Source organism: Falco rusticolus, chromosome 4 (genome assembly GCF_015220075.1).
Source record: "Falco rusticolus isolate bFalRus1 chromosome 4, bFalRus1.pri, whole genome shotgun sequence".
Taxonomy (NCBI): domain Eukaryota; kingdom Metazoa; phylum Chordata; class Aves; order Falconiformes; family Falconidae; genus Falco; species Falco rusticolus.
In genome coordinates, this window is record NC_051190.1 from 87,312,367 (window position 1) to 87,327,074 (window position 14,708).

The following is a 14,708-nucleotide window of genomic DNA, read 5'->3' on the forward strand; positions in this document are numbered from 1 at the left end:
CTGCCCCGCTCCTCTCCTGAAGGACGACGGAGGCGGCTGGGCTCGGGTCCCCCCCAGCACGCGCCGCAGCGCCCCTCGCCCGTCCGCAAGGGAAGGGAGGGCAGCGGGCGGGCGGACCCCCCCGGCGCGGGCAGCCGCAGCCCCGGACCCCCCGCGCCTCTCCGCGGGGCCTGGCCGCGCCAGGGGCCGGGAGCCGAGAGCCGGGGGCCGGGGCGGAGCGGGCGGCGAGGGGCGGTGCCTCCGCGCTTGCCGGGCCGCGCTGGGGGGAGGCGGCGGCGGCGGCAGATCCGGGCCTGGCGGAGGCGGAAGGGGCGGGCGGACGCGGCCTGACTCTGCGGGACGCGCGATGCTGGTGAGTGCGGGGAGGCCGCGGCGTTGTGTCGCAGCGAGGCCGGCCCGGGCCCAGCCCGGGAGGAAGCGGCCCCGCTGGACTGAGGCCGCGCGGGCCTCGGCGGAGCGGGACCCGGCACCGAGTCCTGGCACGGGGCGCGGGAGAAGGGGAGGCCGGGCCCGGCCCGGCCGCCCGCCCGCCTTTCTTCTCCCGGGCGCGCACCTGGCCGCGGAGCGCGGCGGGCGGCGGGATCTGTTGGCCGCCCGCTCCCCGGTGCGGCGCCAGGAGCCGCGGGCCGGGCCGGGGAGGCCGCTAACTGCGCACTCGGCACGCATCGCCCCCGTGGGGGCGGGAGCCCGCCCCGCCGGCCGCCCCGCTGCCCCGCCGGCCGCCCCGCTGCCCCGCCGGCTCTGCCCGCCGGCCGGCCTGCGCGCCCCTGCCGCCTTCCCCCCGCCGTGCCCGCCCGGCCCTCCCTTCCGCCTGCCCGCCTTCCCCCGGGACCCTGGGCCCCGTACGGCCGGGGCCGCCTCGGTGCCTGCGCTTGCCTTCGCTCCCGCGGGCTCGGAGCCCCCGGGCCCGTCCCGCCGCGGCCCCGCGCCCTGCCCCCGTCCCCGGCCTGCCCGCCCTCGCCGCCCCGGGCCTGCTCGTCCCAAGCCTCTGCTCGCTCTCTGTGAGCTTTCCTCCGTCACCTCTTCAGCTCTGTTTTCGGCTCCGCGCTTGCCTCCTGTCCTCCACGGCCTTCTCTGTGCCGCCTCCGTTCCCCTTTTTGTATCCCAGCCATCCCCAGAGCCCGAGTGGCACTCGGGTCTGTCCAGGAGCTGCTGGGTTGTGCACAGAGGGATCTCTCTGTGTCCCCAGTACCGTCGTGTCAGCTGGGGGATGCTCCTCGCAGCTCCTCCTCGTCACCTTCTCCAGGTTTCTGTCATTGCCAAGGACTGTGCACCAGGCTCTTGCCCTTGTTGCCACCCACTGCTGTGGCCTCACCAGAGAAGGTGCCCCCTGTAACCTTTTCTGTGTCTGTTTTCCGTATTTCTTGCCTCCATCCACTAGTCCTGCTGGTTTCTGTCATTGCAAATAATCACCTTGTTTCCCGATAGCTTTGCCACTGAAAGCTAATTCTGTCCTTACTGGGATCCTTTTCCCTCTTGTTCCCTCTTTGAGTCACGTTGTATCACCATCATTATCCCCCTACTACCTTTCCCCATTCAGGTTTTCGCTCCCAGTGACTGTTTTCTTCCCCATGTTTTTTGCCTTCTGATCTTATTCTGTCATTAAGACCTTCATTGTCATCTTGCCTCATACTTTCCACATACTCCTTTTCCTTTGTAGGCTCACGTGCTGTCTCCCCCACTTTGTATTTAAACCCTCCAGCTGTGCCTTTGAGGAGAAAGGAATTTAATGCTGTGTTATCTGTATACTTGTCAGCACTAAGAGGATATAGTTTATTTACTTGTTTTACCCTATTTTGTTTCCTTTTGTTTTGTTACTGAGTTCCTCAACCACCTTTCCCCCAGCATATGTGTTCATATGTAATCATACACCTCCCCCCTAATACATACACATACCCTGATGCTAGTCTGCGGAAAAAATGAGTCTGTCTTGGAAATCCTTTTGGCAGGACTAGGAGGAGGGATGGTCCATGAGTATCAGAAATACCTAGTGACTGTGTAACTTAAATTAGGCCAAGTATTGTTTGTAATAATATCTTGTGGATTGGTACTTAGCTGATACGGAGTGTGTTCGGGATGCATCCTCTTTGGGGAATTCATAAGATACTTCATAGGTACCATGGTGCATAGTTTTTACTCCAGAGGTGCTTGTGGTGAACTGCTGTAATGTTGTGTATGGATAGTTAGGTGTCTTGTGTTGCACTGACACTTTGTGTCTCTGCTGCCCACTCTGCTAGAAAGAAGTCTTTTTCCCTCTACTTTGTGGCTTTTCTTGTGTCTCAGTATTTGTTGCCCAACTTCTTATTTTATGTCTTTCTTAGTTGTTTTGGTTCTTAAGATTGGTTACATTTCACAGTCGCATCATCACCAGGTATTTGAGGTGCAGTTGAAACACTGGATGTAGCTGTCCCATGGAGGAGTAATTTATACACCTAACTAGAATCCAGGTTCGGTGCCTAGTGTTAACGGCTTATTTCTTGAGCTGGGTACACACAGATCCTAGTAACTCAACAGCAGCTCAGAGCAACTAAACTAGGCTTCTGATCTGAATTACCCCTCTGGAGGAAACTTTCCATTGCCTATACAGGGATTGTGTGGAGAACAGTTCCTTAGTTCAGGTGCCTAAATTAGGCATATGCACCCTGTTCCTTGGCTGAAATTTAACTAAACAATTCTTCTTCCACCTTAGTCCTTTTTACACTGGTTTGAACTTGTCTTATAACTTGGGCCTGTTAGACTGCTGGCATGAGAAAAGTGTATTGCTGTAATTCAAATAATTTAATTTAAGCTAAATTGTTTCTCACTTTTATTTGGATACTGATTTGGGGGTGGCTTTTTTTTTTTTAATTTAGCTTATTCTTAGTCTTGGTGCAAGCTCTTACATTCTAGCTGTATTGTTAAAGCAATACTGAGTCCTTTGAGAAAGTTACCTCAGATGTTCAGCTTAAAAAGTGTTTTCTGACAACTTGTGTGTTAAGATCTCAGAATACCGCTTTTCACCTGTTGCATTTCTCAGGTAGTGCCTAGTTTTGTGTAGTCACAATTATTTCAGTAGGGCCCAGCTTAATGATGAGTCACATCTTGGGCGTCAGTGGTTGTGTGAATTGGATATGCCTGGAGTCTTCTCTCTTGGCATTGCAGTTTGGGTTTTTTTGTGATTTTTTATTATTATTTTTTATTTTATAGTGGATGAAACAGCTTTAAAGATGTCCCACTGGCTTTAATACCACTATCAACATCAAAAATTTGTATCCTGAATGTGAAGTGAGTGGGTTTGTCCCTGTAAGAGGTTGTCAGTGTGTTACACGTGGATACCAATATCGCTGCACTTTTCAACCAGGATTTTCCAACTCACCAAGGACAGAATCAAATTAAAGTGTAAGGTGGCTGGATCAGTGCTGTGCTTTTGTACTTCCCATGCTGTCCAACAGGGTCTGTCTGTGTGCATGAGGAAGAAAATGGGGTAGGTGTCCCAGTTGGATGGACATGCCAGGAGGATGTGCACAGGCAGTGCCAGCAGCCTGCAGCTTGACAGTCTTCTTGCTGGACAGAGCTGGATGAAAGAAGAATGTGGAAAAATTTGGTCTTGGAAGTTCTGCATGTGCTTTAGGAATGCATGAACTTGCGTTAGATGGACTACTTTAGGTGCTAGCATTTTATTATTTTTTTTGCAAGGGTAAACTGATAAATATTGTATAAACTAATAAATACTGTATTTTTCAAGATAAATCTCCATGTAAAGAAGTTGTTGGAACCAACGTTTGGAGGCCTAGGTAAAAGTTGTAACCTATACAGCATGCAAACTTAAACTATTTTTTTTTTTTAAATAGTCACTGAGACACTTGTGTTTCCCTTACTGGTTAAAGGGAGAGTTTTCAGTAAGGAAAAGGCAAGAAAATGTAATGGTTGGAAAATTAGAGAGCTGTTGAGCTTGTCTATATAATAAACTTCCTATTTTATTTTAAGAGTTGTAGCTTTTTTGATGGAAGAACTACTACAGATTGAATATTGATGTTTCTACAACACTGCTGTTCAGACATGTTACAGACATGATTTGGTAATAAAATTGTCTTGAGCTGATGTGCCGTGCTGTAGTGCTGTAACTTGTAGCCCTTAACTACAGAGGTGGAACGTTGTCAAATTTAAACACTTGTTGTGTTATCCAGCAGGAGTAGTTACATGAGGCCAAATCATGGAATAATTGCACTAAACTGCTGGGAAAAGCACTGGCTTAGGAAATATTATGTACCCCAATGGGTAATTTTCTGACAGTTTTCTTTTTACCCAGCCTCTGATGCTACAACAGTGAACTGCTTCATGTTGCTACCTCACCTCTTCTTATAAATGATGCAGGTCAAAATCAAATACATATTTTTTAAATAAGCCAAACATTTATTACATTCCACTTTAATGTAACATTTTTCAAATCCCTTTTCATCTATGAACCTCAGGAAAAAATGAAGGAAGGCTACTGTGAAAATAGGAGAATACTAATTCCATTTTGCACTTCAGGAAACTGGTATACAGTCATATGTAGGTTTTTGCCAGAGTTGCAGTCTCTTGCACTTTATCCTCAAGGTTGCCCTACCTTCTTTGCCAGTTGTATCCTGGACTTGTAAAAAGAAGCATAACCGGCAGGTCGAGGGAAGTGATTCTCACACTCTGTTCTGCTGTCGTGAGACCCCACCTGGAGCACTGCATCCAGCTCTGGGGCCCCCAGCAGAAGACAGACATGGACCTGTCAGAGTGGGTCCAGAGGAGGCCATGGAAGTGGTCAGAGGGATGGGACACCTCTCCTGTGAAGACAGACAGAGAGAGCTGGGGTTGTGGGGTTCAGCCTGCAGAAGAGAAGGCTTCAGGAAGACCTTATTGTGGCCTTTCAGTATCTGAAGGGGGCTTACAGGAAAAATGGTGAGAGACTTTCTACCAGGGCATGTGGTGAGAGTACAAGGGGCAACAGTTTTAAAGTGGAGAAGAATAGATTTAAGTTAGATATAAGGAATAAATTCTTTCCTGTGAGGGTGGTGAGGCGCTGGCACAGGCTGCCCAGAGCAGCTGTGGATGCCCCATCCCTGGCAGTGCCCAAGGCCAGGCTGGACGGGGCTGGGAGCTGCCTGGGCTGGTGGGAGGTGTCCCTGCCCAGGGCAGGGGGGTGGAACTAGATGATCTTGAAAGGTCTCTTCCAACCCAAACCATTCTATGATTATTGAATAAACAAGATAACTATGATGTGATGTTCTTCCAAAATCTCAGGAAAAAAATAATGTTATCTACTTTTCTTCCCCCTTTGATTGTTCTGGTTTTGGAGTCATATGGAACACTGTCGTAGCTTGGTCTAGCAGGTACGAGGCACTGTTTGACATCAGTACGAAGAATAAAGGGTCAAATAACTTTTCTCAGAGGTCTTAGATGTACTAGATTTATCAGTTCAAATGCTATTGGGTTCTGCTTTTTTTTAAATTAGAAGTACATAAAGGTGATACAAAATGTTCCTTGTCTTTGGATTTCATTAGATTTGCTCTAGTTTATGTTGCTGTATGTATCAAACTTGGTGTTACTATGAAGAAGAAATGGAAATATTGTATTCACACGTAGAATGGTGAGGATCATGATCAAAAGTTTTTACAGTGTAGGAGCTTCTCACTCTGCTTTGGTAATGTACTGATCTTTTGAAGATATGCATATGCTTCTCTTTTCCTGCTTTCATGGAGATACTGGTGGTCTTGCTACTGGGACCCATGTATTAGATTCATTAATATACCAGGTAGACAAAAGTTGGGTGTTTTTTTTTTAATTTAAAGCGGGGAGCAACAAGAATTTGGCTTGTTAGGAATGCGATTTCAGCCGTAGCTAACTCTGAAACTTCTTGTTTGTAATTTTAATTTGCATCTGATGTGACTTGGCTTTTTGTCGCTCTGTGTATTGTTGTGTTGGTTGGACAATATCTTAACGTGGATTAGAGTTCAGAAGTAAGGCTGCTGGTGTGACCTTAGTTCACCCTGTTTTGCTCTGTAATTTTAAACTTAATTCCTTATGTAAATTTAACAGCTCCTCTAGTCTCACAGCAGTGGAGACTGTCATCTGGAAGCTTTATGTAAAGCTTGGAGGACTGAATTGAGGGGGGAAAAGAGGGTTATAGGAAATAGTTCTTATTTTCATAGCTGCTAGCCTTTCCGTCTTGCTTTTCATCATAATAATGTCATGGGCAAACATTTTGCTTGCTTATGGATAGCCAAAGGAGAAGCTTTTCACTGTACAATTGAAAATGCTTTTTAAAAATTTCTGCCTTTTCTTAAGAAAACATATGTTCTCTTACTGTGCTTTTTTCAGAGATAACTTTGGAAAAGTTTTGTTGTCTCTGAAAGTGTGCATTTGCTAGAGTGCCATAAGGGATAGGAGTAGTATCATATAAAAAGATATATGCTTAAGTAATGGCTTTTGTTAGGTTTTAATGCAGGTTTAGCTTTAAAACTTAATGGTGCAAGCTAAATCGACAAGAAGCGGGATTTAAGTGTGGCTGTGAAGGATGTGCATCGATTTTAACTTTTACAAAATTAAGTTAAACTGGTTCATTTCTGTAGCAGGCACACCTTTTGCAGTCATTAGAGGTCAAAACTGATTAAAAATTTGTTGAAAATTATACTGAATTTATTTTTTTGTGAGATACAATTTCTTCGCTGGGAGTTAATTCAGTTCCAGTTCAGTTTTTGTGGTTGAATCAGAAAAAATCATGTATGAATCCCTTTCTAGGCTTTAACAAGAAAGTTCTCATTCTTTTTCTTGCTGGTTGTGGAAGTAAGTGTGCCTTGTCAGTATTTAGGCATCTGCAATGAGATACGTAAAAGTTGTACTGTTCATGGCTAACAGTGTTTGCAGCATTATACCACAGTAGGAATCTAGATCGGGAGTAGATGTATCTGTGCACTTAATGTAGACCTGATTTAAAAAAAAAAAAGATAGAGGGGGCAGCTTTCACAGGGTAGCAACTTTGTCAGATGCACAAAATGTGAGTACCTGCAGTAGTCCTTGATTTGTAGATTGTTTCTACTATATGATAATTGCAATCCTTGTCACTTCTGAGGGAGACGTTAGCATGATGGTGAATATAGGAGGAAGCTCTTCAGTATTTAAGCCATACTCTTGTGGTATGTTTGAACATCTGAAAATGTCAGACTGTTTGCAAGACGAATCGGTGTGATCGTGATCTTTATTTATAAACTGAGGTGGCAAACCGCATTGCCTTAATCAGCTGAGCTCTTACAAAAGTAACAAGATGGAAGATGCTATAAAATTAGCAAGTTGTTGGGAAGAGACTCCAGCCAGAATTGCTTTATGCCCATTAACATTAGTACTTTTTAAAATTACTGATAAGAACCACCACCTTCCAAGAGCATGGGAGAACTTTGTATGTAGACATTGTTACAGGTGAAAATCCCTGTTTGTGTCTAACAGGTCAGTATGAAAGTACCTGTTGTGGTGCACTAAGTGCTGTTATAATGGAGGGGGATTTGTCCCGGGGTTCAGAGGTTTGCCCTGTGGGTTCTGGCAGAGATCATACTGTGTCTGAAGTACACTGTAAGACCATACCAGGATTTTCTTTGTGGAAATCAGTAGGATCAGTGTTTAGCTTATTGAGTTGGATTTAGTTAAAGTCTTGATGGCTGGTAAGAGCTTTCAGGAAAGCAGTTATGTGTAAGAATTGTCCTTGCAGGATCATTAAGGTCTCTAAACTGGCCCAAGGTATTTGTGAGTTTCCAGAGTTTCTCCTTCCTTTTCTCCTTCCTTTTCTCCTTCCTTTTCTCCTTCCTTTTCTCCTTCCTTTTCTCCTTCCTTTTCTCCTTCCTTTTCTCCTTCCTTTTCTCCTTCCTTTTCTCCTTCCTTTTCTCCTTCCTTTTCTCCTTCCTTTTCTCCTTCCTTTTCTCCTTCCTTTTCTCCTTCCTTTTCTCCTTCCTTTTCTCCTTCCTTTTCTCCTTCCTTTTCTCCTTCCTTTTCTCCTTCCTTTTCTCCTTCCTTTTCTCCTTCCTTTTTCTCCTTCCTTTTCTCCTTCCTTTTCTCCTTCCTTTTCTCCTTCCTTTTCTCCTTCCTTTTCTCCTTCCTTTTCTCCTTCCTTTTCTCCTTCCTTTTCTCCTTCCTTTTCTCCTTCCTTTTCTCCTTCCTTTTCTCCTTCCTTTTCTCCTTCCTTTTCTCCTTCCTTTTCTCCTTCCTTTTCTCCTTCCTTTTCTCCTTCCTTTTCTCCTTCCTTTTCTCCTTCCTTTTCTCCTTCCTTTTCTCCTTCCTTTTCTCCTTCCTTTTCTCCTTCCTTTTCTCCTTCCTTTTCTCCTCTCCTTCACCTAACATCATGTTTTCATGGCTTGTCTTCCCTCATTTTCATTTTCTGCGTCTTCCTGGATGATTCAAGAAATGGGTCTCCATGTGAGTTGTCCTTCAAGGTTTATGTGTATTTGGGTTTTGTTGGTTTTTAGTTTTGGTTTTTTTGTTGGTTTTTTTTTTGGTTGGGGTTGGGTTTGTTGTTGTTTAGCACAGATTGTATCTATATATGATTTAAGCCAGAGTGAGTGGGAACATTCAAGGCCCTTTGTCTTGTGTAAACCCTTCTTCCTCCTCTTCAGCGCGCTGATATTTTGACTTTGCACACTGTTGCTCCTTTCCTAGTCTGCAGCCTTCCTTTTTCCAAGGTGCAAGAGCTGAGCGTAATCAGTGTTTTAAGAAGCTATGGAGCTTATTGCTGCAGGCTCAGTTAAAAACACAGTAAGGTCTGCATCCTATTTGTGGCACAGGAAAACCCAAGACCTCAGGTTGGAAAGAGCATTTCAGTTTAGGAGTAGTCTACAAACTTTGTGCATAAGGATTACTTGAACAGCAAAAAAGCGAACTCCCTTAAAGATGGCTAAATAAAACCTGAAAAAATGTACCTGTATAGTAGTGTTAAGGACGTAATCGCTGCCATAATTCGCAAAGTTGATGGCAATGCAGTAAGGCTACCGTGAAACTTTCCTTGTTGGCACAGTTGTTAATATGGACCAAAGGTTACTTCAGTTGCAAGTGCGGAAGGGACAGTCTGCTCGGTGCATCAGCAAACCTGGTCTAGTCCAGATCTAGGCTCTGTCTGTTAGGTGGCACATATGTGGTGTGGTGTTTTGTTTTAGCTATTGCATTGCTGTAGTGAGGTCTCTGTCAAAGTTTGCAGGACTGTTTGCTCAAGGAAGACATGGTTAAAGCTGAAATAAGAGAAGAATGTTAAAGAACTAGTGAAAGAATAGGCAAGAATAAATGAAAAAGTGGCAAACCTGCCTGGTGTTCTGTTTAAATGTGGAAAGAAAGGTGAACTTAAGTGTCTTTCTAGTTGTGAAGAAGACATCCAGGCTTTTGATTTATATTTTCAGCTGGCAGCTGTATCATTGGCATATGAAGTAACGTAGGGGTGTATCCTTTCCTTATAGCGCTTTAGGTATCATTGATCAGAGCTGTGACACACAAAGCAGGGGGTGTGGGAAGAACACTGAAGCCCTGAATGAAGGCATTGTCAGTGAGGTAAAGTAGCAACTGCTCAAACTTTACACCAAATTTAAACAACCTGTTATTAAACTACTGGCAAATTAAGCATACTTGCTTCTACTCTAAATTACTTAAAAAAGAAAAAAATGCTGTGCAGAATGCTTTTACCACCCAAAGACAACTTTTGGAAGGGGGAGGTGTATGCATGTATAGATCTGTCTTTTTGTCATAATGAGGGTGAACTGAATTTAACTCTCTTGAAAATAAAGATGAGCTAAAGCTTTTCACACTGCATATAACTCAGTATTTCATAATAATACAGAGGAACTGAGCATTGTAATTTGCACAATTTGTGTCTTAAATATCTTTGATATTGAAAAAGGAGAAAAGATTCTAATATTTCTCTTCTGGTACTAATATGATCTCTAGCATAACCATTTCTTACAGTAGTTGTGATTTCATTTTTGGGGGGCACAGTGGAAATGTCTTCTGTAGACAGATTCTCCACATGTTGGTTAATTACACATTTGTAGCATGTAAAGTGCTAAAGTCATTATGCATGCTCCTAGTCATGCTTTAAGGATTGGGTCACTTTACGTGCATAAACTGTCTCCCTAGTTTACAGTCTGTATATTTAGTGACCTAAAATACTTCTGGACAGAAATGTTAGTGCTGTAAAATGTGGCATGCAGGACCATGTTACGCTATAGTTTTGAGCTCATAATGCTCACCTCAACTGAAGTCAAGTAAACACAAAATAATTACATTTGCAGGTACATGGATATAAAAAGTGACTGTGAAATCATAAATTGTGAGTACAGGTGATTATAGGGACAAAACAGAATTATTTGTCTTGTCTCTTTCCACTCCATCAGACATAAATGTGTGCTAGAATGGAGGCTGCATTCTCTAGGATTCAAGAGATTATTTTTAACCTGGGAAAAAAATTCCAAGAAATAGCTCATAGATTGTAAACGTAAAGAAGTAAAAGGTGAAAGCAAAGAGAAATTTTAAATGTCACCCCACCCTGGCCAGTGCTTTTATCTGATTAATCATGTAGATTGTATCTTACAAGCTAACTAGAAGTGGAGGGAGCTATATTATTCTCAGCTCTGTACTTTGCATATACACACCTTTTCAAAGTGTGTGTTTGCATGACTTCAAGAAGAATCTTATGACTGGTTTGTAGGATGAATCATTTGCAGTGTCCTATCTGTGAAAGTGTCCGTGTTTGGTAAGAGAGGATATATAAATAATAAATTGACCACTTTGGTTATGAGAGGGGTTTGGTTTATTTTTTGGTATGTTTTGTATCAAGCCTAACACTGAAAACAATCAGAGGTGCCTTTGGATGCTTACTGTAAGGCAAAAACTCGTCAAAAATTTTAATACCGTAATACTTTAGGGTCACTTCAACTATAGCAATTTTGAAATTTATGTGAGCTAGGGTATACACCAGCATCCAATATCTTAAGTTGGTTTTAGAATAGTTTAAGAATACACAAACAGCTTGTGTTAGAACAAAGGCAGTGTTCAGTGTGCTTCTCTTACAGTTTTTCAAAAATACTTTAGTGTGCTTGTGTTGTGGGGTGTTGGTTCAGTCGGTACTGTGTATCTTTGGTGAAAAACCTTAATAGTTGCCTTGGCACAGTGTGGCAGTAGCAGAGACTTTGAGGGAATAAAACTGGTTGGGAACCTTATTGAGTGTTGCTGTTTTGCTGAATACAAGAGCATCTGTTGAATTTCTGGATCGGACTTGCTGAAATACAGCAACAGGAGAGCAGGATAAAGTTAGAGGAATCAAGCTGGAAAAATGAGGAGGAAAGAGTTTGGCAAGAGGAGCTTCATGTTGCATTAAGTGTGTGGCTATATTAAACTTACTCCTTTTTCTTGTGTTTTGAAGCCAAAGATTAAACATTTATCAGAGGGGTATTGTAGCCATTCAGGTGAACATGGTCACTGCACCACTTTTTACAAAAGTCGTTAAACGACAGCCAGTGTCCAAATGAACTTGTACTGTATTTTTGTTGCTGGGAAAATTGCGTTCTGTTTTAGAAAATGGATCTGAGGCAAAGGTGAGATTCTGACTTTTAATACACACTTGTAAACTTTGGAAACCTCGTAACACTGAAGGTCTTTAAGCTTACTTTTAATGGCATTCATTCCACCATAGCTTATTAGTGAAACTTACTTCTCTTCCCTAATGTGTTTGGTTTTAGTATGATTAAATCTGGTCACCCAGCTCATGCTATTAGGCGTGACAAGAATGTTCTCCTCATGTTTGAAATTAGACAAGGGATTAAATACTTGGAAATGACTAAGTCTAGGTCCTGTGCCTCTACTATGTCATTAAAAAAATGCTATCCGGGCTCTCGTGTTAGCTGGAAAACATTGCTCTGGACCTCTAAGTTTTTACTAGGCTTAGAAGCTGACAGCTTCAAATTCTATCTGTAATTACTGAAGCTAGCTATCTAAAATAAATGGTTGTGGGAGGACAACAGGTGATGCATAAGTCTTGGAGCCATGAAGCTGAAAGTTATGTTGTATTAGGAAGTAAAAATGAGGTAGTCATTCCAGAAGATGGCTTGAGATGATGTACATCTAGTTCTTTTTATTAGGATTTTTGGATAAAAGTAGGGTTAGCTTTCAGATTTCCCTGTAGGCCTCATTTGGCATACACATAATTTTACTCAGGTGGGATATCTACAAAAAAATACTGTTTGTTACTCGACGATCGGTCAAACAAAATGTGATGTGTTTCCTTGCATATGAGGTGTGCCATGCTTTGTGTCCCCCAGTAATGAAAAGGAGGGTTTAATGTTTCCTGCTGTCGTTCAAGGCTGTTCTGAAGTTTTGGCAGAAATATTACCTCCTTTTGACGATTAGCATGGGCAGAAATTACAGTTTTGTTTGACAGTGTTTTAATTACAGTTGAATGCAGGGTTGAAAGACGGGGTGGCGCTGAGCACTGTCATACTTCAGCTTCAAATTGTGTATCTATCAGCTGGAAACTACAGGGATGGGGGTTTTTTCCATGTAATAATAGCTGGTCCTGAAGATATGATGAAGTCTGTGTTCTCTGGTCTGGAGCTACAGAGTGGATGTTGCAAGTCAGGCAAGTGATCCTGTCCACAAAGCAGGTCACCAGCAAGTTTGAGCTGTTTGGGCAAGAAAGTATGGTGACAAGTACGGTTCAAGCCTGATGTGCGTGTAGTCCTGCCAACAGTACAGCCCACAGGAAAGTGAGAGATCTCACTGATACAAAGTTATGACAATGTGAATGTTTTAATTCACCTGTAGCAATGCATGGTTCTTGGGTGGGGAGGCGCCTTGCTCTTGGCAGTTGCTGACAGCCTGGGCACTGGGAAGTCATAGACTTCTAACCTCTCTTTTCTCCCTCTTTGTAGGTTTAGCAAATGGGATGTTGGGTAAAGAGATAACTGTCCGTACTGTGGGCCAGATTTGACCTTCCAGAACTTTTTGCTTAGGAGAGTTTTTCTGTGTGTGAATCCCATAAATACCTTTGAAAACTACACTTAGATTTTTCACATGAAATAGACTTCATATTTTAGATCACATTTTTACTGTGTTTGTGTATAGTAACAACTGTACTGAGTAACAAAGCCTTGTTTTACCCCTCCTTTTTCTGTACATGTAAGACCATAGCTTAGTTTAGCCACCAAGTTTAAATGGTTGCTTCATAAATATGCTATAGTAGTTAAAGTATTCTTATGTAGTGAAACTTTACTCCTATTAAGATATTATATTAATAATTACCTTTCTGTTTTTCTGCACATGACTAAATCTGCAAAAAACCTAGTAGTTTGTAGCATTGTTCCTCTACTGCTTTATTTCCCAACTGTGTTAACTAGTTAGTGACTGGAAGCAGTAAATTATTTGAGTCTAGGAAGTTAGTGATGTGATGCTGTCATTGTGTATTTGTGTCTTTAATTGCAGAATTCAAATTGGAAGCCAGCCGAGGGATAGCAAGGTGATGTCAAATGCAGTGAATTTATTGCTTATAAAGAGTATGTCTATGTAGTGGACTACATGAGAAAATAATAATCAAAGTTAACTTCTTTCTTATGACATTGTTTTTAATGTTTTGGTTTGTTTTTTTAATGGCTACATCTTGATTTAAATACCAAGGGTTACTTTCAGGGGAGGGGAGGGAAAATTAGTACAGTGTGAATACCTTGAGTTTAAAAGATTCTGGGAAAAGATAGGATTTGTAGATGCACCAGGGTACATAAAAACTAGGAGATGCTTAGTTGGGGAAGAAAGTTTATTTCCATTGTTATAGAGGGGGAAGATCCACATCTGCTGAGTGACAGGCAGGCTTGCAATGGAAGGGTGGCTGCCTCTGACAGGCACTCTGAGAGATGTCTGAGTAAGAGCCCTGGCTGTAGCTTCTCTCTGCAGGCTGCCTGGGGAGGGACCTGGGCTCAGTTATGAGCTGTTTTACCTGTTACAATTTCTGCTAGCTAGCAAGGGGTTAGCTTTTTGTTGTGAACTTTTAGACAGCAGTGAAGGATTTTTGCCTTGGTATGCCGAAGTATTTTTACTATAATGCACTCTCATTCTAGGCTGCTTGCTTTTTGCAGATTAGTAAGACAATAACGGTCAGTTACTTTTTACACATACTGTAGTCATAAGTAGATTTGTAACCGTGTCTTCTCTTGCTTCTGTGGAGAGTTCAAATAGTACCCAATTTCAGGAACTGAAAAGTTTCTTCTCTCCTGGATGGTAGACATTGAATTTTCTTGCTTTGTATTGCGATGCTGACTTAGGGTCATAGTCCAAGACTGTGGGTGTGTAACATGCACAGAGCATTTCCTGCAGTAGAGGCAAGTGGCCACTTGTGGACCTTTGTTCTTTCTGGCTTTCATTGCTTGGTTGTGAAAGTCTGTCGTTATTAGTACTGCAGCAGGTTCGATTTCCAGAAATTAAAGAAGTTCAATACAAACAAGGTATGATCTGTATTACACTAAAGCATGATGCAGCATTATTCCGACGTGTCTTTAACAACCAGTTTGCTGTAATTTTAGAAACAGAATGGCAAGGTTGGATTTTAAGTGTATGTTTTATAAGATATATATTAATTGAATTCTTGGTTTTCCACCTAATCTTTTATGTAATCATTGCTCATGTAAAAAGAAAAATTATCTACAGAAGCAGTTTATGTTTGATTGAAACGAGACAGTACTTGTTGC

At 42.8% G+C, this 14,708-nt stretch overlaps 1 protein-coding gene across 1 annotated transcript in view; it reads left to right on the forward strand.

The window, feature by feature from the left end:
• The first annotated feature begins 220 nt into the window (after positions 1 to 220).
• The window catches only part of CUL1 (cullin 1), a 54,500-nt gene continuing 40,012 nt past the window's right edge, over positions 221 to 14,708 (forward strand). Inside the window, exon 1 of the mRNA XM_037386542.1 lies at positions 221 to 352. The gene's annotated coding sequence lies outside the window, so the exon portion shown is untranslated. The remainder of the gene's footprint in view (positions 353 to 14,708) is intronic.